At 38.0% G+C, this 24,695-nt stretch overlaps 1 long non-coding RNA gene across 1 annotated transcript; it reads left to right on the plus strand.

Annotated features, from left to right (window-relative positions):
* The first annotated feature begins 33 nt into the window (after positions 1-33).
* On the plus strand, positions 34-24,413 carry LOC117244764. The gene is made up of 4 exons (XR_004498454.1): positions 34-1,268; positions 8,021-10,937; positions 19,948-20,019; positions 20,157-24,413. It is a non-coding gene; the product is annotated as an uncharacterized LOC117244764 (long non-coding RNA).
* Positions 24,414-24,695: the final 282 nt, after the last annotated feature.

Below are 24,695 nucleotides of genomic sequence, written 5' to 3' on the forward strand. Positions count from 1 at the left end.
GGCGCGGGGGACCCCGCCCGGGCCGCCCCCGGGGCTGCCGGGGGATTGGGCGAGCCGTCCCCGGGGCTGCCGCTGGCCGGAGCCGCTGGAAAGTGTGTGCAGTGCCTCGGTCTGGAGAGCCCCGTGCCCTCCTAGGCAGCCGCCGGCTCTGGCCTTAGCAGCCCCCGGGCCCGGCAGGGACGTACCCAAGCTTTCTTTCCTGCGCTCTCCGAGTTGGTCTTTTTGCCCTCCTGGCAGGCGCCGCCGGGGCGGCAGCCAAAACCCACGCGTCGCTGCTTTGCCTCTTGCCTCTCGCCTCTCGTACATCTTCTCTTGGGCAGGCGCTGTGTCGCTCCCAGCTGCACCCCTTCGCCGAGGGGTCAGGCGTGTGTCCTGGTGCTGAGGCCAGGGACTACTTTGGTGTCAGAAATGTGCTTGTGAGAACAAAGTGACACCACTCTACATCAGAAGAACAGCGGGGACAGAGACACCAAACGTTTAAAAGCAGCAAAGCTGTCCTTTTTTTTTTCAAAAGTAAAACCATCGGAACTGTGTGATTTCGAAGTTGCCAGTGTTGAACTGAAGGGATGGCGGGCGCTGTTGGCTGCAGGGGCCAGGGCCGGGCAGGGGAAGGCAGCTCTGAGCTGCCGTGCCCTTCAGCGCTTCCCTCACACCGCCTGTGCCGGACGCGGGAGCTCCGCTGCGGGGCCGGCTCCTCACCGAGGCCCGCCTCTGCTCAGTGGGGAACGGGGCACGTCTTTCCAGGCGCCGCCTGAAATAGCTCAAGTCAACTTTGTTGTTAATGTAAATTTCGGGAGTCGTGGGCGGGTTCTTAAACAGGCACATACAACATTGCCTTTGTGTATCTTGGTTCCCTTGCTGTCAAACTAGAAAAGGCAAAACCCCGTAATCAAACGAAAGTATTTTGGAAAGTATTCCTTGGTGAACCACTGCTGGCAACTGATTTGATATTTTACGCTTTTCAGCGAAGTCCTGAACCACAACTTGAAGTAAAGGGATTAAAATAAAAAAACACCGAATGTTCACTGAACTGTGCAAAGAGATAAAGACTACGTCTGCCTAATTAGAGAGAGTTTACTAAGACATTTTAATTGTTGTTTAGAAAATCCCCTAGAATTCCTGAGGAGCCGGGGGCAGCGGCCCGCCCCACGCCTGAGGTGCCAGCAGCGTTTGCTGCAGGACGTCTCTCGCACGGAGCCGCCGGCAGAGGGAGATGGGATCCGCCTGTCCTGGAGCCTCGGACACTCGCTGGTGGCTGAGACCTTTCAGTAAGTGAAAATAAACAGTTTCTGTAGTACTAAAATAACAACTGGTACGAGATGCCCAGGCTTTTCTTCCCGACCCTGTGTAGTCTGCCCCTGCCTTACTGCTCTTTGCTGTGCCTCAGCTCTGCTCCCCTGAGGAGCCCGGGGTTGCTTTGGTGCGCTGCCCTCCTCGCAGACTGCCACGGGCCCTGGCTGGGGCTGCCCGCCTCCAGCTGCTGCAAGGGGCGTGCTGGGGCCCCTTGTGCTGCAGGAGCTTCTCATCGGGCGTCAAATCTCCAGCTCTTCCTACCTCTGTGTTTTTTACGGTTCCTTTCCAGTGTCGTCGCTGCTCCCGTGTCCTCTGATTACCTTCAGGTACCAAAGACTGATGAAAAGCGACTATTACAATATAAATTTTCTACTGTTTCTTTTGTCCATCAGAGAGAAGTGTAGCTGGTTTGTTTTCTGGCTTTATATGTAGCTGATAGTATATAGTTTCCACTGGCTTTGCCCTTATTTCCACATGTTCTGCTAGAGCTCTGCAGGTTTTCTGAATAAAGTACCTATAACCTGTATAATGACCGAGATTTTAATATGTCTGTATTTAAATTCAGATGCTTGTGAGGCAATAACAAAATAAAACTCATCAAGGATCACAATTTCAGACAATACACATCAGAGATGATAAATAAAGGACAGCCAAAGAAAGTATAAAATTGATGTACTGTAGGCATGAATTCTGAGGCTGTTGTCTGAATCATACTAATTTTTCAAAGTTTTACCGTGTTCTTGGATTCTTTATTTGTGTTTGAAAGAAATATCACAAGATGCTTTAATTGGATTTTTTCTTATTATAGCTTTTTATTAGCTCATTAATCAAGCTTAAGAAGACATATTTTTAGATTCCTTGCTGGCAGCGCTTATCTTTCTGTGCTTTATATTTGAAGTATCAATCTGTAAGGAAAAGGTATTCATTGTCCTTCACTCTAGAAAAATATGCATTGCATTTAACAGTCATTTGGAGGCTTAATCATCAAAAGGACCCCTGCTAAAACAAAATATGAGACTGTTCTCTGATCATTTTCAACTGCCCTCCCCACCCTCTACCCCAGCTGTCCCTAATTTCTATTGAAAGGGCTGAGTAAACAAATACATCTTCAGTGCGCCTTCCCACCCCTGCTGAGTCCCAGAGGCGTTGCCAGCACCTCTCCCCTGCATTGTTTGCCGAAAAGGACGTTTTACAGACTTAGGAATTTTGTGCTCATTTCCTGCTATAGGATCAGAGATGACTTTAAATAGTTGAATAATTGTTCTATCCAAAGATATTACAGATAGTGTAAATACAGAGCTACACTTAGCAAAGGGGTTTTGCAGGTTTCTCTTGTACTTTTATTTTAGAAGTGCATTGCTATAGATCTTGGTTTTTCTTCATTTCCATTTGTGTATATTCACAGGCTCCATGTTTCCTGGGCACCAGGGGTTTACGCATTTTACTGCAGATAACGTTTCCTAAACCTGTGGAATGAGATCCTGGCAATAATTAAGAGTCAATATATTAGATGATTTTATACCATGAATGTCGTTGCCCCACTTACTGCACCAAAACAATGCTTGACAATATTTTGCGAAATAATTTTTTTACATTTTGTAAAATATGGTGTTTTCTAAATTCCTATATATTTTTCATGAAATACTCAAGCTTCCCAGGCCCTCCTACTCAGGAACACTGAGTGGAATATTCTCATATGCTGGTGTTGAGCTACAATTGCCTCCAAATTTTATTTATTCACTTAAGCCCAAAAAGCTATTTTGTATTACAAAAACGTCAATATTATTCCTTCTTGCATTTTCTCTTTTTCTTTGGTAAGAGTGTTGATCCTAGCTAGTAATCCCTTCCAGAGTTGCTTTTCCTTGAACAAATTAAATTTACAAACGCCGAAGCAGAACCAAGCTATTCCTTTGCTCTTATGTGCAGGCTGCATGTGATCCCTTTAGGCCACAATACCACTTTGAATACTTAATGTTGACTTGTCAAGTTTCACCAACTGCACAGTGATATGGACAGGATTAAATCTTATTTCTCCATCTCCCTAGCCAGGCAGCAGCGGGGTATGGAGGACTCGTGGTATTTTACTCTGTTCCACCACTGCAGTGCAAATAAGCGTGTTAGTGAATCTGCTGACATTCAGCACCTTGACGCAAATGAGAACGTTTTTCTAGGTCTGAAATGGATTGTCAAGTAGCATTCTTGTCAGGGTTGTGTAGTGCATAAGCAGAAGTCATTATGTTTACACCCAGAAGATATTTTGATGGTGAATTAAGGGCTGACCTTCATATCATACCATTTATTAGAGCAAGCTTTTTAGTAAGCTTCATTTAATGGCTCAGAATAAGGTTAACTATTTATGTTCCGTGCTTGAACTCACAAGGAAGTTGGGACATTAAAGCTCTCTACATTGTGAGCTGCTTAGCTTTTCAGCTGCCTCTTGTTTTGTGGTTGAAAGGTAACTGTTAAGTTCTTGGGTTACTTTTGTTGTTGTTGTTAATTGAAGTTTGGAAGATTCTTTAATTGGAATATTGTAAAATGATTCATCTATCAGATGGTGGATATCCTGCAAGCTTATTTTTCTCAGGGACTATCAGACTGTTTTTCCTTTCTGACTGCCCAAAGGAAATTACAATGCAGTGTACTCATAATCATGTTATCTCTTTTATAGCTGCAGATCATTTTTATGGCATTGCAGCTGTACAAAGCCCTGATCAATATCTGGAGATGTGCTATCCTTTTAAGTTATGTTACTGCCAAATTTTAGACATAAAAATATTCCAGGTGAAGCACTATTGGGTTTCATATATTTTATAATATTTAAAAGCAGTTCTCAAGCTTCATTAGATATGAAGGCATTGATTTTTTGGAGAGGGTGAGGGGGTATAATACTTTTATATTGTCAAATAGAGTCTATCTGTTCTAATACAGCATTGTCTTTTCTGCTGAAAAAATGGTTTCCTGTTTTCAAATAAATGCTTCTGTCCTTGTTTGTTGAGGAACTGTGTATTTAGCAATCCATACTGTATGAAATGTACTGAGTGAAATACTAGAAAGTAGTCAGAAAGTATGCAAAAAATATTCATACATTACACGTATATAAAGACTTATTCAATTAATTTGATACAGGAATTAGAGTTCTCTCTCAATTGTTAATTTTTCTCATGCCTAGTTTGGAACTCTAGGTAAAGGGTTTACTGGATTAATATTGGACCTCAGTTATCCTGTTTGTCAATGACCAGGTGTAGTCCTGCTTGTTAAATAAATTTTAAGAAAAGTGTCAGTGGTTGATATGAATGTTATTTCTTTACAAGTGTCTGTTTATAATCCATTTACATTGAAGAATTCTGTATTTCATCTGGTACAGTATAATGTCTCTGAAAACATCATGGAAACTGATGATCATTTTTTGACCTTTTAGGCAAAGGTTTTGCCACCATTTCAAAGTTAATTAGCCTTTATAGAATTGCTTTATATGGATTTGGCAATCTTTAATGTTCACATGCTTTCAGTAATCCTCAAAACTTTGTAGTAGGTGAGCCTGAGTACATTTGTGGTAGGTGAGAGTTCTTAGACCAATATGGAAGACACATCGTGGTTGAATTAACGCTCCATATTCATGATGTTTTAATAGGCTTATTTTTTTAGATAGCAAATTTGTGTGCTTTTTGCCTTAGTTTATTACTACCAGGATGATTACTAAGAAAGTTTTATAAAGGAGATTTTTTTTAGTTTTCAAATTCACATATGAACTATTGACATAAAATTTGAAAGAACATGCAACCTAATTAACAGTTTAATACTAATTGATAAAAAGTCTATAAAGGTATACATGTATATAGGTAGTCATAAAGCATGTAAAAAATTCATACTGCAGCTACACTGCTGGAGAATCTCTCACTTTTAACTGAGCTCTTCCATAAAACTCTGTATAATACTAACTGTAAAGGATGGTGATTCAAGGTCATTCTTGCTGAAAGCTTCCTCTTTTTGTTCTACAAAGATCAGAAAATGAAAAAAAAAACATCATCATAATGCAGAAATAAAAATATGGTCATGTTTAGTAGATTATGACCCAGAGGAAAGAATGTGAACAGCATGGCTGCAGAGAGGAATTTTAAGTGATGTATGTGAAACTGCCAAAATGAGAATTGCTGCTGAAGGAAGTGAGCCAGCAGTCTAACTGCAATCAATATCCAGGTTAAGTAAACAATTACAATCTGCCAGAGCTGAAGGAAAATCCAGATAGCCTGACAGGGTACCTGAAGTGGCTTTGGGTATAAATTCTGAATTTACTTCATGGATAACTTCGTTGTCATTTGCACAGACTGGGACTGATTTATTTTTTTTTTTTTTTTTAATCTATAAGGCAAAAAACTATTTGCAGTGTATGAAGAGCTGTTGTTAAGTCCTTGCAAACAAATTATGCATTTTAGTTAATATTGGAGGTTGTTTAAAAATCTGGAAACTGGTGAGACTCAGAAGTGACCAAAGAACAATCTATTTTATCAGACAATCTGATTGGTTGGGAAGCAGGCTTGTGAATAATTTAGAAATACAAAGGAGTAGATATTGGGGTCCTTTATGATCACTGAGCTTACCCAACATAGGTGTCAAGCTTAAAATGGGAACAGATGTGTTTACAGTATTTTAGGATAGTTTTCTTATCAAAGATTAATATGTGGAAAAGCCCTTGTGTTGGTCTAAGATTCTTCCTCCCCGTGACATCTTCTTCCTTTCCTAACTTTAATTGTTAAAAAGTCGCTAAATAGTTCAGAATAGTTTCAACACCATTAAGAGATATGCCTAAATCTCAAAAAGAGCTGAGATAGATTTATAGAAGAATGAATGTTTTTTACATTGTGCCTTGACCCCTTAGGCAGAACTTCTCAGGAAACCTCAAAATTTTCCTGCCAGAGTACATACATATAAAACTGGTAGTATAGTCGACAACTATTAGGGCACTCATGTGCCCTAGTTTTATATTTAATCCCCCCAAATATCTTCATTATTCAAAAATATCTATTGCTTCTGGTGGACAGTAAAGTGACAGAGTATTTATTTGCCATTGCTCAGAACACACAAAAAGCAACAAGCCAGCTACTGTCTGTTCCCTTACCACTGCATGACATGCTTGGGATTAGCTAAGGCATGTGATGTATTTGGTAGGAATGCTATATAGCAAGTGTGTGCATGAGAACAAGTGCACAGAGGAGCAGACTTCAGTAATTTTGTATTGGCGTTTTTTTTCATTTCCCCTTAGCCTGTCTTAGTGTGTTTGCACCGTGTTCAATTTTGCGGGTTCTGTGTCTTGAAAACTGAGACGCATTTGTCTCCAGATGCTGAGAACTATTGCCAAATTCTAGAAAAGAATAGCAAGGGAAACAATTTAAATTTCAAGACCATACCATGATGTAGTACAAGAATAGAGTGACTTTGGACAGTATGGTCAGACTGCAGCTGTGAGAGCTCTAGATCAGATGGGAAGGAAGTATTCCAGCAGATGTGATTTACAGTGGCAACACAAGCAGTCATTTGCTTCCTGCAGTTTTCTCTTTTGTGAGAAAATGAAAAAGACCAGATTGGACTGTGTCTTACAGGGGAAACAATGGGATTAATTAGATCATTATTATATCCAACAGAATTTTCACTTAGGGATGATACGATAGCAATGCACTGATGATGTTGACCCTGTGGATTTGCAAGAGAACTTCTGTTTAAAATGAGGTTTGTGGCTAGATTGTGTCATTGAAATACTGTGTTCTAGTGAATTGCAGTGAGCTCTGTAGTTAGCATTGGTACTTGTTTACCACTGAAAAGCTGTTATGCAAGATGAAACTGCAGGGGAGAGTAGGTGTACCTCCCCAGCTCCTAAGAAATAAATCCCTATCATATTACATGAAAGCTTAAATACATTAAATTTCTCTTCTTTATCTTTCTGATAAGCAATTGCTAGAAGGATGTTGTAGACCTCAAAAAGGAAGACTATAGGAAGGAATATACAAGAACTTAAGAGGCATGTAGTACAATATTTACACTTGACCTACTCCATACTCTGAAAAAGTTCAGACATGAGAGAGGTCAGTTCCTTCTGCCTTAAGTAGGTAATCATGCTTTTCTTTTCCGTGAAGCAAAGTTGCATGCTATTTTTGGCTTTGTTGAGCTTCTGAAGCATTAACAGAATAATATTTTCTTTTCTGTATGCCATATCACTTAAGACAGCAAATGACCATCTGCTAGATTGCATTTCTATGTGTGTGGCCTGTGGCCATATTTACTATAATAGTTATTTTGGTGTTCTGTAAAAATTTCTCTTCAAACTGGCTTAATGATTTATGCTACCAAATTGTTCACATTTCTAAACTGTATATGAAACTATTCAAATAGACTAGAATTTTAGGTTTTTCTTGTTCTCATGTGATACACATGAGGAAAAAACCAATGAACAGAGCACAACTGTTGGAAAGGGTACATTTTCCATGTGCAGCATCTCTGAACAAACCTTTGGTTTTGTTTAAGAGAAATTCCAGTTTAACCATTCTAGCACCTTCGAGACTGTATCTAAGATGGGCAAACTCTGTTGAGACCAGACTCAATAGCTGAGTCTTGGGAGAAGGGTCTCAGTGGTAAATTCATCTGGTTTTGAACCAGCTGGGAATTACTCCAGCTCTTCAGCAGGCTTGAATACTTTAGGAGTGCCTTCATGTGAATTTGTATCTCTGTGTTTCAGAAAGCCCTTCAACCCACCAGGAGGAATGATACAAGACTTGGAAGACTTATATTTGGCTCCCACTCTGCCAAAAATATCACATATAATTTCCTATAAGCTGTATGGATTCTGTTTGAAGCCCTATGCTGATAAGGCAATACAGAAGAGTTTTGGATACAGTGCTGCAGTCATTCTTACCTTCAGCTATTCCCTCTGCTAAAAAGTCATTGAGTAGATCGAAGAAAATCTGCTTTGATATCTGTGTGCCTTTTGAGGGCTTTAGGAGCACACCCCAAGAAGATTCCTAATTCCTGTGCTTCAGCAGAACCGATTCAGGCTATTCACGAGACAGCAAATTAGCTGAAGGTTTCCATGAAAATATGCTACTGGTTTGAGGATGCTTCAACTTTAATTTTACATGCACACTGGAACAAAGAAACATGCCTGATAGGAGTAAGGAAAGGAAGTGAAAGGAAACAATAAAAGCAAACATGGTAGTTATGAACTTAAACCCAGATGAAAAAAGGTTTAAACAGTCCCCTGGTTATGCAATATATTTAAAAATATAATCTAATAAAGGAATAATTTTTTGCTCATTGTTTTTTAGTACAAAAAAAAAGCTAAGTAATGTAGTAGCATGCAGATCAGCACAGAAGCTGGAGGAATGAGTCTCCAGTAAAAGTATGGCCTGAAATGCAAATGATTTTAAAACAAATTTGTCTGTTTAAAAAATGAGTAAGTCTATTTTTAGGTAACCACAATGCAGAGTGGGATGGATACAAATTATCTCGTAGTTGATCAAAAGGTAGGTAATGGTATGTACTGCTGCATTCTGAAGAAACTGAAAATAGGAAATAACTTTAGTAATATGCCTCTGGGCAGCTGAAGTTGGCATGACAGACAAAATGAGTCTGAAGCCAAGAAACAGGCTAAGACAGATTTGGGCTGCCCAACCTACCTCCTGTTAACAGAAAAAGTCAAGTCAAAGAGTTCAAGTGTTTTCCAATGATGATGGAGCTGACAGCAGAAACAGTTCAAGTAGTATAGCACTAAGATAGGTTTTAGTGGGCATGGTGCATTAGGTTAAAGGTTGGACTTGATCTTGGAAGTTTTTTCCAGCCTTAATGATTCTTAATTCTTAGTGGTTAGATGGATTACAAGCATGTAGTGGAAAAACAGGTGAGAAAACTGATATGGTAATCACAAAAAGTAGAATTGAATATTAAATTATGAGGCAGATTAAAGAAATTAATAGCTTTAGTGTAGCTATATTGTTTGAATCAAAACCACCTCAAAGTCAGAGAATGATAGAAAAATTCTATTAGTTTCGTGAGTCTGTAGGATATTGTAGGGTTGAATTTGCATATTAAAAGGGATCTTTTTAAAGAATTTTATGTTTTAACATTCTGTGCGTGGTTAAAGCTTTTAAGTACTACTAGGAGTTGTGACCATATGGGTGGGCAGCCCTGCATATGGAAGTATTTAACTTCTTCAGAATAAATTGGAGAACAAATGTTGATAGTACTGGTTATTTCTGCTGATAATAGCTGACAGTTTTTTAACTTCATCAATAAGGCTTCATTTAAGTAATGAAGATATTCTAGATGAGCTGATTGAGGAATGTATGATATGTGGTTCAGATAAAATTAAATGACAAGAGGAAAAGAAATCTGTGTGTAACTGAGGATTTCAAAGCTCAATACTCTACAGGTGTGAATCAATCTACCAAAGAAGCCCTGAAACTTAAATGCGGAAAAGGTCTGGAACTTCCTTATTCAGAAGCTTTAACACTCTCTGGCCTTAATACCTGTAACAAAGAAAGAAGCGTAGAAATAATTTAACTGCATCAATAGCCAAATAATTAAAAGTAAATTAGCAGAATGAAAAAAGACTGACAGGCATACACAAAAGAGTTAGAGAAGGATAGGAGTAAGGTGAATTGAAGTCAAGCAGAGCCAGACCTTGCACTGGATATTAAACATGACAAAATTAGTCAGCCTTAAGCAAGCAGTTTCAAGAAACAAACCACTAAGAATAACATGTAGTCACTGTTCAGAGATTAAATGTATTGCCTTAAAGATAATGAAATGTGTTATTCTGTCTTCATTACAGGCATTGGTGCTGATTATGGTGAGAATTGGAGGTTGTGTAGTAGGAATAAGTCCACAGGCTTAATAAAAATCATCACAACCAAGATCCAAGCAGTTTGATGGAGTGAAGGATGGCGATCAGTAATTCCTTGGCCAGAGAGATACTGGCTCATGAAGTCTCATATCTGACTATGTGACAGCAAATACACAGTGATTAGGGAGAAAGACTGAAGATCCAAGTGGTTATAGGTGCACTAGTCCTACTTTGAGGCTTGAGAACAACTTTTGAAGACAAGCTTTCCTGTACCTGCAAATAAATGCTTGACTGATTCCAGCTTTGGTTATAGACATCGGCTGTCACAGGACTGCCAGTGTTGGCAGTGCTGCAGGCAGTGCACACACACTCCTCCCCAGAGACCATGTGTTCTTGAGGGCCAGTTTATCCCAACTTTGGGCTGGAGTGCATCTGTACAATTTGGATCTTTAGGTAGCATTAGACTTTTTTTTTTTTAAGTGTCTGAGCATGGCTCAATCTAGAAATTATTCTTATTTCCTTGCCTGTAATTTAATTTTCATGCATACTGGGCAGATCAAGATTTGCACAAATATGAATTTCAGTTGTAGGCTAAGATTTTCTCATACAATGCACCAAAACTTAATATAGGTGCAGAATTGACATGGAGTTTTTGTGAGATTCCCCTCCCACTGACTTAGGAGCGCAGTGAACTCTGAAGTGATCTTTACTTTCTTCTTGAGAATGAGAAAGACTCTGAAGAACACACGAATCTACAAAGATTTTCATATAAGAATCAAGTCTACTGGATGAATTTCAAATTTTATCCTGTAAGGTAAGTGCTTTAGACCTCTTACTAGCACTAGGCATAAATTAAGTTGTAGATTGCAATCTATTTAGAAAAATTAAATTTATTTCTAAATTGTGTTTAAGTGGTGGTGTTGTGAATGAGATGAAAAAACTCAAAACAGATCTTTTCCCAATAGGTTTCTTGACAAAGGAATTTTCTTTTTGACCATCAGAACCAACAGCTTTAAAAAAAGCATCCTAAATACCACATTTTCTCTAACATATCTACAGGAACTATAAGAAAAATAGGCCCAACCCAAATATCAGAGAGCAAGTCACATTTTGTGACCTGTGGTCTTCCCCAGAGTTTAGGACTGTCTGTTGAACTAAGGTTTGAGGAGTTATTTCCAGAACTGAGATGAGGTAGTGGTAGGCATTTTTACAACTTAGGTCATTTTAGTATTAAAATTATTGCTTAAAGTGCTTGTACTCTATAAAGAGTGCTGGAAGAGGACTGTATGATGAATAATAAGCTTAAGCAATACTAATAAATTAAAAATAAAACCCGGCTTTAGAATTTGCTCAGAGGAGCTTGTTAATGTCTAAATTTTCCCAAAATTAAATATCAAATTATAGGTAATGCCTGGCATCCTTTGTAGAAATGCAATTCAGATACACTCACCAAAAGAGCTCACATTGTTAGCAGGGTGATTGTGTCATCATCCATTGAAATGTTCTACACCATTGGTGTTTTTTGGCAAACTGACATGTTTTCACTTGACATTGCTGTAACCTCTGGGAAAGAAAGCCCTGCCTTTCTGTGAATAATTCTTTAGTGAGCCATTCCACTGAAGTATTCCCTCCTTTTGAGGGAGGAGGGTAGGGATACCAAAGCTACTTACTATAAGTTTTGGGGTGTTTTTTTACTTTTTTTAATGCTACCTTGCAGTCTTAACACTTCCTAAGTATTCTTCCATAGGACAAATACTTCTCTCCTAACATTGAACTAACTCTCAGTTCTGATCCTTTGGTTTGTGAATTAATCCATGTAATTTTTCCAAAGGGTTCTGGATCAGAGCAGTGGAAAGGTGCTGATGCAGTGTAACCTTTCTGATAATGCTGGACAGTAATGCCAGTAAATCAAACTTTCAGAAATCTAGCTAGGAAGCATGGCTGGCTGTTCAGTAAAACGTGCTAAAATAAGTTTGAAATGACTGTGTAGACTTCCATTGCCAGCAGTGAGCATGCAGGGCACGTAGTACACCCTTGGCAGAACCAGGGGAAGGAGCCCTTTCATATTTGACCAGAGAATGGAGGGCTCAGTGTTCACAGGCGTGTTTAAAGCACTGCTGAAAATGTTTACATGGAGTTGATTTGTCTGACTTTTGAAGTGTAAAAACTCTGTATCTTCACTTTACCTGGATAAATGTTCCTATTGCATGTAATAATTTTAAGAAATGTGTTGAAACAGAGGACCCAATATAGCTTTTTTAAAAATTCATGTTAGGTAAACCTTGTACTAGGTATCCTGTTTGAAGGCTTTACTAATGGCTTTTTTTCCTAAAACTGTATCAGTAGCAGGTGTTCACTTCATTCTTTACTTTTTAACTTCTAATATGTATTTTTTCATGTCTGCTAGAAAAGCTTTACTCTTAGTTTTTAAAGCATGTTCTTGATAACAGACAGACAAGGGCTGGATGAACTGTTCTTCTATTCTTATGTGCAATATCTTGGGTATTTGAAGGGCTCTTTAGTGATCCCTTCCTCTAAGAAGCTCAAATAATTCCTGGTCTTTTATTAATCTGTCAGAGCAGGGGTTGCTTCTGAATTTATCTTAGTATTTCTGTCTGAAACAGCTGTGCAGCCTATGCTTCAAATTGCCAGCATTAAATCAACATAGTTTTCCTCCTCATTCTTCATCAATTTGTCATATAGATAAGCCCACTACCTGCACTAGCAATCTTCCATTATCCACTGTTCTTGCTGGTTTCTTCCATATGCTCCCATCAACACGCACAAAGGCTTTTTTGCCCTCAGATATATTCTGTCTCTCTCTCTTTAGGTTTTTTAAGTCCACTGCATAAGACAATGTCTACAGATAGCTAATGATTCTAAAATTGAGCATGACATATGACTTATTTTGCCAGCAATATAGCTAGGTGATTTGGACTTTAATATCTTGAGATTGTATAAAGGAAATTAAAACATTATGAAGCAGATAGAAAGAAAAAAAAATCACAAGAAAAAGGCATCTTAATGTTTTTTGTTATTTATGTAAACTCTAACATCCAAATTTCTTTTCTAATTACTGAAACTGTAAACACTGAAAATGTACACATTTGAGGAATATAAATGAATACACTGTACCCTCCATTATGCACTGTGCAGAAAATGTCCTTTGTGATCAGAGTTCTACCCCATGAAATTTAATCTTCATTCAGATTCTTCTGGGATTTTTCATATATTTGCCTGTCTTTAAATGTGCTTTTGTGACATCTGTATATGTAACCTCCATAACTAAGATGTGCTTATTTGCATTGTAAAAGAGTAAAATGTTTCCAGTGCCAGTGTTATAATGAATACTATATTTAAAAGATCATGTCTCATTTTCCTATGTGCTGTGCTGGCAGCAGTGTTGTAGTCTGTCCTGATATTTCACTGTATAAATTAGACAGCTAAGGAAGGGAGGAGAGCAGCAGATATAGATTGAGTGACCTGTTCCATATCACAACACACAACTTAGCATGAGAAGCAGATTCCTAGCCCAACCTACTAATTAAGGAGTCATCAGAAACACAGTCCTGATTTTTAGGAAGAGGTGAGGAGTTTTGAATTGTCTTGAATTTTATTTTTGTCGTCTTTGTGCCTCTCTACAGAAATAATTTTAACTGTATATGATGGTTTTTGTAAATGTCTTTGAAACGGTTTCAGAAACTATTGCTTCCAATGGTCATTCCAGAATGTTTTTCTAAAATGAAAAAAAAAAAAAAAAAAGAAAACTAACTTCTTTTCACAGGAAGAAAGACATTTCAAAGGTTTCTGGTTTTCCTCCATTAGAGCTCAAGAACAAGTTGAAAAGGGGCATATGTTTTTCAGTGTTTAACTTCCATGTATGAACATACTGGATGCTAAAAAAAGAGCTGATAGACTTTTTAAAAAGGAATAGATATATTTGCATGAAGAAAGATTAGAAAAATAATCTAAACACCTGAAGAAATAAATAATTAAGAATAGAAAAAATGGAGACTCCTCTAAAAATGTTGTGCAAGGTGTTTGCAAATAAATGCTTTAAAGGAGGTGAATCCTATTTCAAATCAGACCAAAGCTGCTGATTCCCTTTGCTTCCCTATGGCTGCTCCAGGTGCCCCTGTTTTTTTTCCTCCAGAGCAGCTGTGTTCCACTGACACAAATGGCTCATCCTGGGGACTACATCTTTAGTTACTGGAACAAGAGTCATCGTAATGTGCAATGGGATTTCAGTAATGCTTTCAATTGGCTATTAAAACACAACACTGCATAAGCTAATCACAACTGCTTGCTTGCAGATAGAGCTGCCAGTGACACAGATACCTATGTGTTATTCCCTTCAAAGAGGAGCTACTAGAAAAATTGTAGGGCAGCAAGGAAATGTGTGAAAAAAACCAGATGCTTAGTGATGTAGTCTTGCTGCTGTCTGTCTTCCCATCTCACTCCCAATTTTCTGTTTCATTTTGTGATCTCCAAAATACCGAGTTTTCATAGCTCAATTTATTTTTTTCCTCACATCACAGGGAATGCCTAACAATATCAAATATACAAAAACTGATTCAAAGTATGCAGATGTCTTCAAAAAGGTCCCAGTTTTTACCTGCACAAAGTATACATTTTGCTTGGGAGAGTGCAATATGATGTGTGTTAACAGAGTGCTTTGCCTTTTCCTTGACAAAAGTCTCTTAATTTAGAATTTGTGCGTTAAAGCAGGGGTAAACCCAAATGATGATTGTAAAGCTCATAGCCCATTCTGCAAGATAGAAATTATTAGGGTAAAGAAAAAAGTTAAACAATGTTGAGGAATTGTAGCAAATGTTCCTTTCTCTTCCCTAGTATCCCACAGTAAATATTAAAAAGGAACCACATGTAAGCTGACTTTGGTGCAGCATGTGTTCCTGGCTTCTCAGGACCTCATCCAGGATGTACAGAATTTATCTGCCAAGGATTTTGCAGCTGTGGAGGTTGTTGGTCTCACAAGTGGTGCAGGACTCCTCACTTAGCTCTGAGGACTTGTGTGTCAGGGTAGGATGCTGTTGTGTGAAGGTATTGAGATACCTAGTGAAGAATAATGTACATTTCTTGGGGCAAGTAAACAGGGACTTAAAAGTTCTTCTGGGTGCTTAGAAATTGAGATCCACAACAGCCAGCAGTATCTGTTCCTAGGTTTTTTGATTTTCATAGGTTCGTGCTTTTGTCATTAGCTTATTCTGCCCTTAAATATAGATTGCAGCTTGTCAGGGTTTCAATTTGAGGAGTTAAGCTTTACATCCTTTATCTATGAAGTCGTATCTGTATATGAAGAGGGGAATAGTAACAGTTCAAACACCACCATGTATTTCAGGCAGACCCTGAATACTCAAAAAGTGTTAGGATTCAGGATGTTTCCAATGACAGCCATGACTGCTTTGTTTAATGTCAGGACTCTGAAAGATCCTTTCCTAGCCAATGTTGTTTACCTATCTGTCCCATAAAGGGAAAAGAGACACAGATCTTGCATTTGAGTTACTCTCTCTCTAGCTGGAAGTGTTGTGTAGTATACTATTGTATTTATTACAGAGTATGTGGTACCTGCTTGAGTACAGCAAAACCACATACTTGAATTGCTTTTTTTTTTTTTTATTGTTCATGACATTTGCCCAGTGATTTGCACTCAAATCTTATTTTTGCAACAGAATTTCATTCTCATCTTGCATTCTCTACCCTTTATTTTGTCATCGGAACTGTTAAAATTCATAAGTGATTTGGCAGTCTGTCTATTTGTGGACAGTTTATTTGGGAACAATAATGGTTATCTGCTAGATATTTCCATCATGATTTTTTGAAACACAGCATTTGGCTTTAAAGTATTTGAAAATATCAGTGATTGAAATATGAACTGTATGGTACCATGATAAAAAGTATATCCTGGTTTTGTTTTCTGCTTGGGGAGGAATCAAGTTTCAGTTCAAATTGGTCATGGTTGTTTCTTTGTATTTTGTTTCTGGTAGGTTGTTCTACAAACCTGCAGAGTAATGATACAGAATAAAAAACTCCTGAATAAATCCTAAATGTTATGTATATGTTTTATAGATATATAGATTTGCCAGCATAGAATATTTGTTATTTCAAGGTTTTTAGTTTCCTTATAGTTTGGATAGGATTTTTGTGTGTCAGAAAAGAAATTTCTGTCATTATCTTCAACTGATTTTTTGCATTAGTGTAAGGCAATTATAAATAAGTCTGGTAAAAATAGTCTCCTTTGATTCTTTAGTAGATGTTGCTTAAATTAATCAGTTTCTTTATGTATGTATGTGAATTGAAAGACTAAAGAGCAGTAGGTTTAGGGAAGTTGAGAGCTGCTGGGAAGGGGACAGTGGACAGTTATCCAGATTCAGCATAAGTGAGACTAGAGATGCAACTGCTTTTAATATTGATAACCGTACCTAATTTTCTTCTGGTGATTTGTGTCATTTCAAAGACATGATTTTAAAGGATGAAGCTTTCTGTGGAGCTGTCAAAATTTTATATTTCACATTTCTGAAATAATCAAATTACATCTTCTTATAAATAACTAGAGAGACTGAGGTGCTTTTCACATGCAGTATTGCGCTTAGCACGAAAACAAATGCTAATGTGACTATCAGTACAGGACCAAACTTTATCTGAGATCTGGGGTGTTGCCATGGCAATTCCAATTGTTGGAAAAAAATTCTCTTTTGTGCTTCATTCTGACATTATATTGCAAAATGATGATTATGAAGAAACATACAACCCAAAAAGGGGGGGGAGGGATCTCTTCTTGAAGATGTAAAACACACTTTCTATCACATTTACTTTTTCTGAAACACTGAGTGTGTGACCAGATTGTTACGAGCTGTATTTTTTGCAGATTCAGATACATTGTTATTTCTCAAGCTGCCATAATAATACTCAATGTTATTTCTCCCAAATGTAATAATCAACATAATAAGGAACTCTGAGAAATATATCCCATTTCCTATGCAAAATATTGGTTTCTAGTGTATGTTATACTGCTGATGTGGCCCTTTTGCTTTTAACAATACTGCCTATGTTAGCTGAAGCATATCTACAATACAGATCTCGCTTAAGTTATTTATATATATCAGCTCTATAATCTATGTATAATAGAATAGCTCATACTAGCTAATAGATCAGTCATTTCTGTTTAGTTATAAAATTGTTTTTCTACCAGTACATCTCACTGTGACAAAATTGATATGGCTATTACCTGTTCCTTGCTAAATCAATACACAACAAGCTTTAAATAAATAAATAAATAATAACACACCCCTACGCCCCCCCACAAAACCCCAACAGCTGAGCAGCAAAACCACACAATACTTCCCAAAAAAGAAGCAAATGAAGGAGTACAGTTAAAATGTAGTTTGCACTGCAGTTCATGCTGAAGTTTATTGTGCATTCTTTTATGTAGGCAATGTGTAAAATGGGAAACATTTCCAGAAGAAAACTAATTCTTGCAGTGCTGCATTGCTGCTTTATAAATAAATCATTGTCCTTTCTCTATTGATCACTGGAACAAGGCAGTCGAAGAATGCTGACTTAGTGCAGCCCTATGCAGGATGGCTGGATTGAGAGAAAAAGCTGGGTAAGTGGGACCCAGCAGCAGGGAATTGGGAAAATCCCAGACTGGTTAGAGATCAGGTTTGGTGCATGAAATTCTTGACTTGTCTTTTACCTCCCAAAAAACTGGACAAAGCAGCTGATTTCTACAAGATTTTCTGTCCGTCTTTTCATAATGTCATTGATCAGGAGAATTTAAATTTAAGACAATACTAGTTTTAATAAGTGGATGATGCTGAAAATTTGTGTTTAATGTATTGTGATTTATTTTTTTTTTGAGAACATAAGAAAAGAACTTCCAAATTTAATTAACAATCTCAATTATGATATTTATTTGTCAAGAAATAAGGGCTCAGATCTTCCAGGAATATGTTAGAATTTGTAGACTCTCAGAAATAGTACTGCATTCCTGTGAATTGAGGTGGAATCTGAATTTTATTTGGTTATCACAGATAACCAAGATCATAGCTTGCCAGTCTGACAATTTGATGATGTCTGATTTGTCAAGACTTCAGGTGACAAGCCTCAAGGCTTTTTTGGGAATAGGAGTAGCCTGTTACAATGAGGACCTGAGAAGTACTACTTGGATTTGCATGTTGGACCAATAAGATCAGTATTGGATCTCAGAGGCATATATACTTTTTAAAACATGACTTTCACCAAAGCCTTTGGTAGATATCCATAGCAAGAGTCTATACTCACAATGTTGTTATCCAGAACTTCTAGCTAGTTCTAGAATATAAAGTTCTTAGTTTTCATAAAATAAGATTGACTGGTAAATGCAGTGCTCAGCTGATAACAGGTTACTCAGGGCCATGGTGATGCATTGTTCTTAGGGCATGTTGTCATCACATCACTTTTTATTTTGTTTCTCATTCATTACAAATACTTCCAGGATGCAGGTCCGTAAAATGTAATTATTTATTCCACTGGGTGTTTTATCTCTAGTGCTGCAATCAGAGGCAGCACATTGCCCCGCTCTCACCAGTGCGCCATTGGGAGGCTGAGAGGAAGCAAAGGGGCTGACTTTGCTGGCTGCAGTCCGAGGTGTGGGGCACGGAGCAGGGCAGCCCGGAGTGTCTGCTGCCTCTGCTTGCCTCGCTGCTGCCGGAGCAGCTCTGCCCAGCGCCCAGTGATAAACCTGCACCCAAAGGACTACAGGGAACGAATCTGGAGGTACAGAAAGAGACTACGTGTGTCCATGCTGCTACCGTGGCAGAAAGCACCTGGCACGGCCCTGGTTTCCATTGGACTGGCAGTGGATAGGCTTTGCTTTCCTCTCCAGTGTCCGAGTATCAATCGGTTCGTGCCTTCTGCTAGGATGCTAAAAGGCCTGTAATTAACATGAGCATAATAATCCATGAAGTATTTCGTTGTCTGAAATAATGCGATCTATTAAACAAACAAAAACCCCGGTGTTTATTATTACTCCTGCGCTTGACCGTCCCCCTCTTCCAGCCGGAGCAGAGCCTGGCCGCTGGCCACTAGATGCCAGTGTTGTATAAGGACAAGTTGGGCGTAATGATTTAGACAATGAGTAATTTACTTAGAGAACATGTATGTGTGTAATTAGGAGTCATCAATGTCTTTCTTTTAAAATAAAATAAGTTTACCATATCTAATTAGATATTTCTTATAAGATGGATTTCATTCTAATTGGGTAAAGCTATGCTACTGATTTAAAATACAGCAAAGGGATTTAAAATACAGCAAAGGATGTATTTGTATTCACTTTCACAGTTTCCATATTTTTTTAGTCCTTGCAATAAATGGATCTGATTACACCTTTTAAATCGATGTTCTCTCAAACTGGTATGACATAAATGATTGTTCTGTCATTGTGATTTTACTGCCATTGTTTTCAGCGTGTGAGGTTTTTTTAGTGATATCTCTCTTACTCTCATTCTGTCTTTCCCTATTCTCCTGGTTGTGATCTTAAATCTGCATGTTCTTTCCATCTAAACTGAAGTAATCTATTTAAAGAGCCAACAGCAGCCACCACGGATGACTCTGGCTTGACCATGACAGCACAGGCTTTCCAGCAGCAGTGAGCTCAGTAACCCACAGCTAATGAGCCAGAACTCCAAAATGTCTGTTGTGCAAGGGGCTTCTTTAAAAGCTCAGATTTCCTGTAGCTGAATGTTGCCAATGGAAATCTCGATTTTGCAGATATTGGACTATATCCAGCCTAGGTGAAATTCAAATTCAATGTTTTTTTTTTGCAGGGAAAAGGAATGCCTTAAAGTCTCAGTATGGATTCAGAAGGCACTGGCCAGTCATTGTCTCACCTGGTGTGGGTAAGGCTTACGCCCCTTCCCAAAGTGGTTTTATTAGTGCCTGAATTCTGTTCACCAATCTGAGTTCTGGATTTTGCCACCAAAATTCTGTGTTGCATGCTAACATAAGAACTATGCTCGTTTTACTGTTCTTTCAGATCTGTGGGAGTTTTGGTATGGGCAATCTTCCTCAGAGCAGCTCTGGTGACACCAGGCTTCAACACTGACCACTCCCACCTTAGGAGTGTTCCCATCAGGCTGTTCCTGCCTCTGCCTGACGCATCAGCTACTCTGGTGTTTCCCAATTATGACTAGAACTTGTCTATTGAATCTTGATGGCATCTTTCAGATTTCTCTAAATTAGCTCCTGAAAGAAGCTGCTCCTGCAACAAAACAATGGCAAAGTGATTTTGGAGTAATTTTCAGATTGTGGTTTATAACTGCATTGCACCTCAGAAATAGCTTGTCCCAGTGGGCATGGCTTTTTCTGCTATCCCTATCTCTCATATATCAAATTATGGATTGTTATACAAAAGTTGTATCTCTGTCTTATTTATTGAAGTGTTGGTTCACTAAATAAAGGATCTCAACAGTGATTTGAGCTGGCTGAAAACCTGCTTGAAATTTATGTATTTCAGTGAAAGGTTTTCAACAAGCTCTATTTCTGAAGCTAAAGTACTTCAATACCCAATGACCAAATTCATTAAAATATAAATTAGCCTAAAGAAACATATGAATCACAATGGTATATTTTCATATCATCTATTTGGTCTGCCTATAACAGTTTCTTCATGTGGACTAACAGCTACAGCAATCTTCACAACCACAGAGTTGAATAAATGACTGTGGGGTGAATGAGAAAGCAAAGAGGACAAGGATGAAAATTCTGCTGAATAAGAAAGAACACTGAAGAATTCTGAAACTGAAATTAAAACCCTTGTTAAACCAGTTTCCCTCACTAAGACATGTCTTAGCTAATCAATTAGCATTGACTGTCTCAGTATTCTAATAATAGGAAAGGATTTAAGGAAATGTCATGTTTCGTTTGTATTTTCAGAACTGTAGATAATTACTGATTATGGCACAAGAGTGAATATCATCTAGGAAATAAAGGTGAAGAGGGTGGAATGAGAATGTCTTATCTCAGGGGGAGTTAAATGATCCTCCTGCAGTAAGACCTTTGCATCCTCCAAAGGCAGCAGCAGAAATTTCTCATAAAGTTTGACCTGTTGTTCTGTAAGTAATATATCTGAGACTCCAATACAGAGTATCTTGTCAATTCCTTTTAATAAATGAAACTGAACTGATACAGTAGCTCAGGTAGTTTCTCTGATCTGTACCAGTTCTCTGGTCTATGCCTTCACATGTATTTCCATGAATTGTTGATACACTTGGTCAGTGAGTTTTCTGTGACTTCAAAGCTAAGCCTTTCACTTTGCTTTGTATAAAACATGCCCAGAAGCTGGATTCTGAAGAAAATAAGTAGAGGGAAAAATATTGATTTTAGATGTTAGGATAATCTAAGAAAAATGGTTCAAAAATAAAAGAAGAGTGGAAACCCCTTTTTCTTTCTTTTTCTTTTTATTTTTTCATTTTTATTTTATATATTTGTCATTTGTTGCAAATACTTCCCAAAAAATTCTTTTGTAGTGAAGTAATTAGCTCCATATAAATGCAAACAGTAAATGCAAGTATTGCATTTGTGACATCCAGAAAGTGCTTTGGCATTCTTAAGAGATAATGTTCTACATCTCTTCATCTTTGCAGGGGAAAGAAGGAAGAAAGCATTGGTTTGTTTTCAAGAATGATGGGCATCAGGTTAATTCTTGGATTTTCTGAAAAGGCTTATGTTTGGTATCATAGAGCACAAACTTGATTAGCTCTAATGTAATTTGTTAGTTTTTTTGATGCAACTCAGTGTATGTCATTGTGCATTGCTCTGATCAAGTAATGTTAGGGAGACAGTCAAAAGAGCCAATTAGTCACAGATTTATGCCCTTTCTAGAAGTGGCTAGAACATTTTGAATCCTATAGGAGAATAGACCTTTACACTTCTAACTCACCTAGAATATCTTTAAAAATATGACCTTTAATATAATCCCATCTTTCTGAACGGCTTAAGGGGTCATCCTAGCATTTCCAGATAAATTTGGACACAAATAAAATGAGGAACTACTGAGTTCTCTTCCAACTGAGAAAGAGTAAATCATAAGATGTGAAAAAAAGTTCCATGACTAAAGCTTTTAAAAAATGCAATTTTACTGTATTATCATATCTCACTAGTCCTTCAGTCACATGAGAACACAAAGCATGTAAGTAACCTAAGTATGACTATTGCTGCTCTTTAGAAAAATGGTTCAATAATTCATTGACCTCCTATTGCTTAAGTTTGCCATCTAAAATATAATCCTCCTTTTACTTGATATTGTCAATTTTTTTCATGAGTGGAAGAGTTTTTAATATTCAATTTGGTAGCATTTGAAATCAGCCTGAAATAGACAATTTTATGAGAGTTTTATAAACTTCATTTAAACTGAATCCAAGGAAATGTGGAAAGAAGTATTGCGGATGAGTAATTTTTAAGGAATTGGGAGGAAGAGACACCATTATGTAAAGGAATGTTTAGTATCAAAGCATATAAATAGCTTTAGCTGACAGCAGAACAATAACTTCAAAAGTTAACAAATCATTCTCAAATTTTGATAGAAAATGAAGCTAGAAAAAGAAAGCTAGATTTATTCCATTCTGAAGATAAGAAAGGCTGTTTTAATTGTGATTTTTAAGGATTTTTCAGACATGCTCAACTTTTGATTTCAGTGTTTTTAATCCTGATTTGCACTAATAAAAACTAGGTGCAAATGAAGGCTGATGAGTCTGTATTGAAGTTAAACGAATAGTTGAAAATGTGTATGAATATTCATTTAAATTCAGAAATTAAGTCCAAATTGATCATGCTTATGACTTTGCTCTCTACAAGCATACATGCACTTGAAATTAACTTTCATGAATATTTGCAAAAGCAAATTTTCAACTAGATATTTCATATACTTGCAGAAAATAATTTTTCAGTGATATATTTAATTGTGAAATTTGGATTTTACATCATGCTGCTTGATATTTGTGATCTGTTCTGTGGGACTGCATGTTTGAAGGCCTTCAGGAAGGCTTAAGCTGGATGGAATGCTTTGGAAAACCCTTACCTTGTGAATTACAGGATTCATCAAGAAGCAGAAACAAATTAGAATATACAAGAAAATAAGAAACTGTGCTGATTTCCAATTTTCAATTGAGGATTTTAAAAAAAAAATATATTGAATATTGTACTTCATCATGAAGTCAATCTTAGAAGCCAACTTCTCCTCATTTGTGCTGTCAGGCCATGATCACAGCCAAGTTCAGTGCAGAACTGAATGTCCAAGCAGAATAATTTTAACGAAGTGGTTGTTTGGATTTTTAACCATTGAAGATGAGGATGGCGATAGATTGCAAAGGCTGATAGTTTGGGGTAGCTTAGAAAAAGTGGCATACATGCAGTGACTGTCATTGCAGCTCCAAAATGCTATGTGTGGTTTCAGTTAGAAGCTGACTTCACGTAATAAGTCCTAGATCTAATAAGATGTTTGTATAAAACTGTTCTCATGGTGAATCCAGTTTAAACATTATCTAGAGCCCGCTGACTTGCAGGAAGAACTGAAGCTGAAAACAATATTCCTACTAAGGAACACAGTAGAATCTCAGGAGGAGAAACCAACACCAGCAGGTGAGTTGAGAGGATGTGGGCCTGTTTGGCACAGGTACTTTTGTCTTTCTAGAAACAAGGAGAAGCAGGAAGGACCCTTGACCCTTCCATGGATGCAGTGGGCTCAGTTCTGGCCAGAGCTGTGATCCATGGGGAGGCTCAGAGGAGAAGCTGCTGGTGGCCACAGCAGGCCATGGGCCAGCCCAGGAAGGTAAGTTCTCCCACCTGGAACAAGGGAAAGGGGCTGCTCAGGAGGAGCAGCCGGAGTGAGGTTTGCAGCTGGCCTTAGCAGCCCCCTGTGCTACTAATCTTGCAGGGGAGGAGAGGTCCTCATTGATAACTGCAGTCTAGGAATGTACTTTTAAATTTCAGTTTAGTTTTTATTTTGTGAGTTCATCCACTGTTGTGCGCAGGAGTGTAACCACTTATTTTGTTACTGAATTGTTACTAAATTTTTAAATACAATACACTTTGCTCGACTAAATGTGTCCTGGTTTCATCTTTTACCTTGGTAACTGACGGCATGTTCCCTATGGCTGATCCAGGGCACTTTATTACTGGTGGAGCAAGGAAATACACACACACACAGGTATTCTCTCAGAGCAGGGGAGTGATTTCCCACCTAGTTGCTGGAGCCAGCTTGAGGGCAGATAACAGGCAGTGCTGGGTCAATCTCCCTCAGCAGGCACAGCCAGTGCCTCTAACAAGCAGCAGGGGAGGGGGAGATTGTTTATGATGCAGAAGGTAGCATAAGAGGGTAATACAACTCTAAAGAAATTGAATCAGGTTCTGAAACTGAGACAACCAAATTTTTCAGAACAACCAGCCTTGGCTTGCCAGGGTATTGAGTACGTTGGATTCCATGTTCAAATATTTTACAAGCTAAAACACTGTTTATTGGAAGAAACTTGTGAGTAATTTAAAGCCAGGAATTATTTGGGGAATTTCCTGAGTGATT

Source organism: Parus major, chromosome 8, assembly GCF_001522545.3.
Source record: "Parus major isolate Abel chromosome 8, Parus_major1.1, whole genome shotgun sequence".
Classification (NCBI taxonomy): domain Eukaryota; kingdom Metazoa; phylum Chordata; class Aves; order Passeriformes; family Paridae; genus Parus; species Parus major.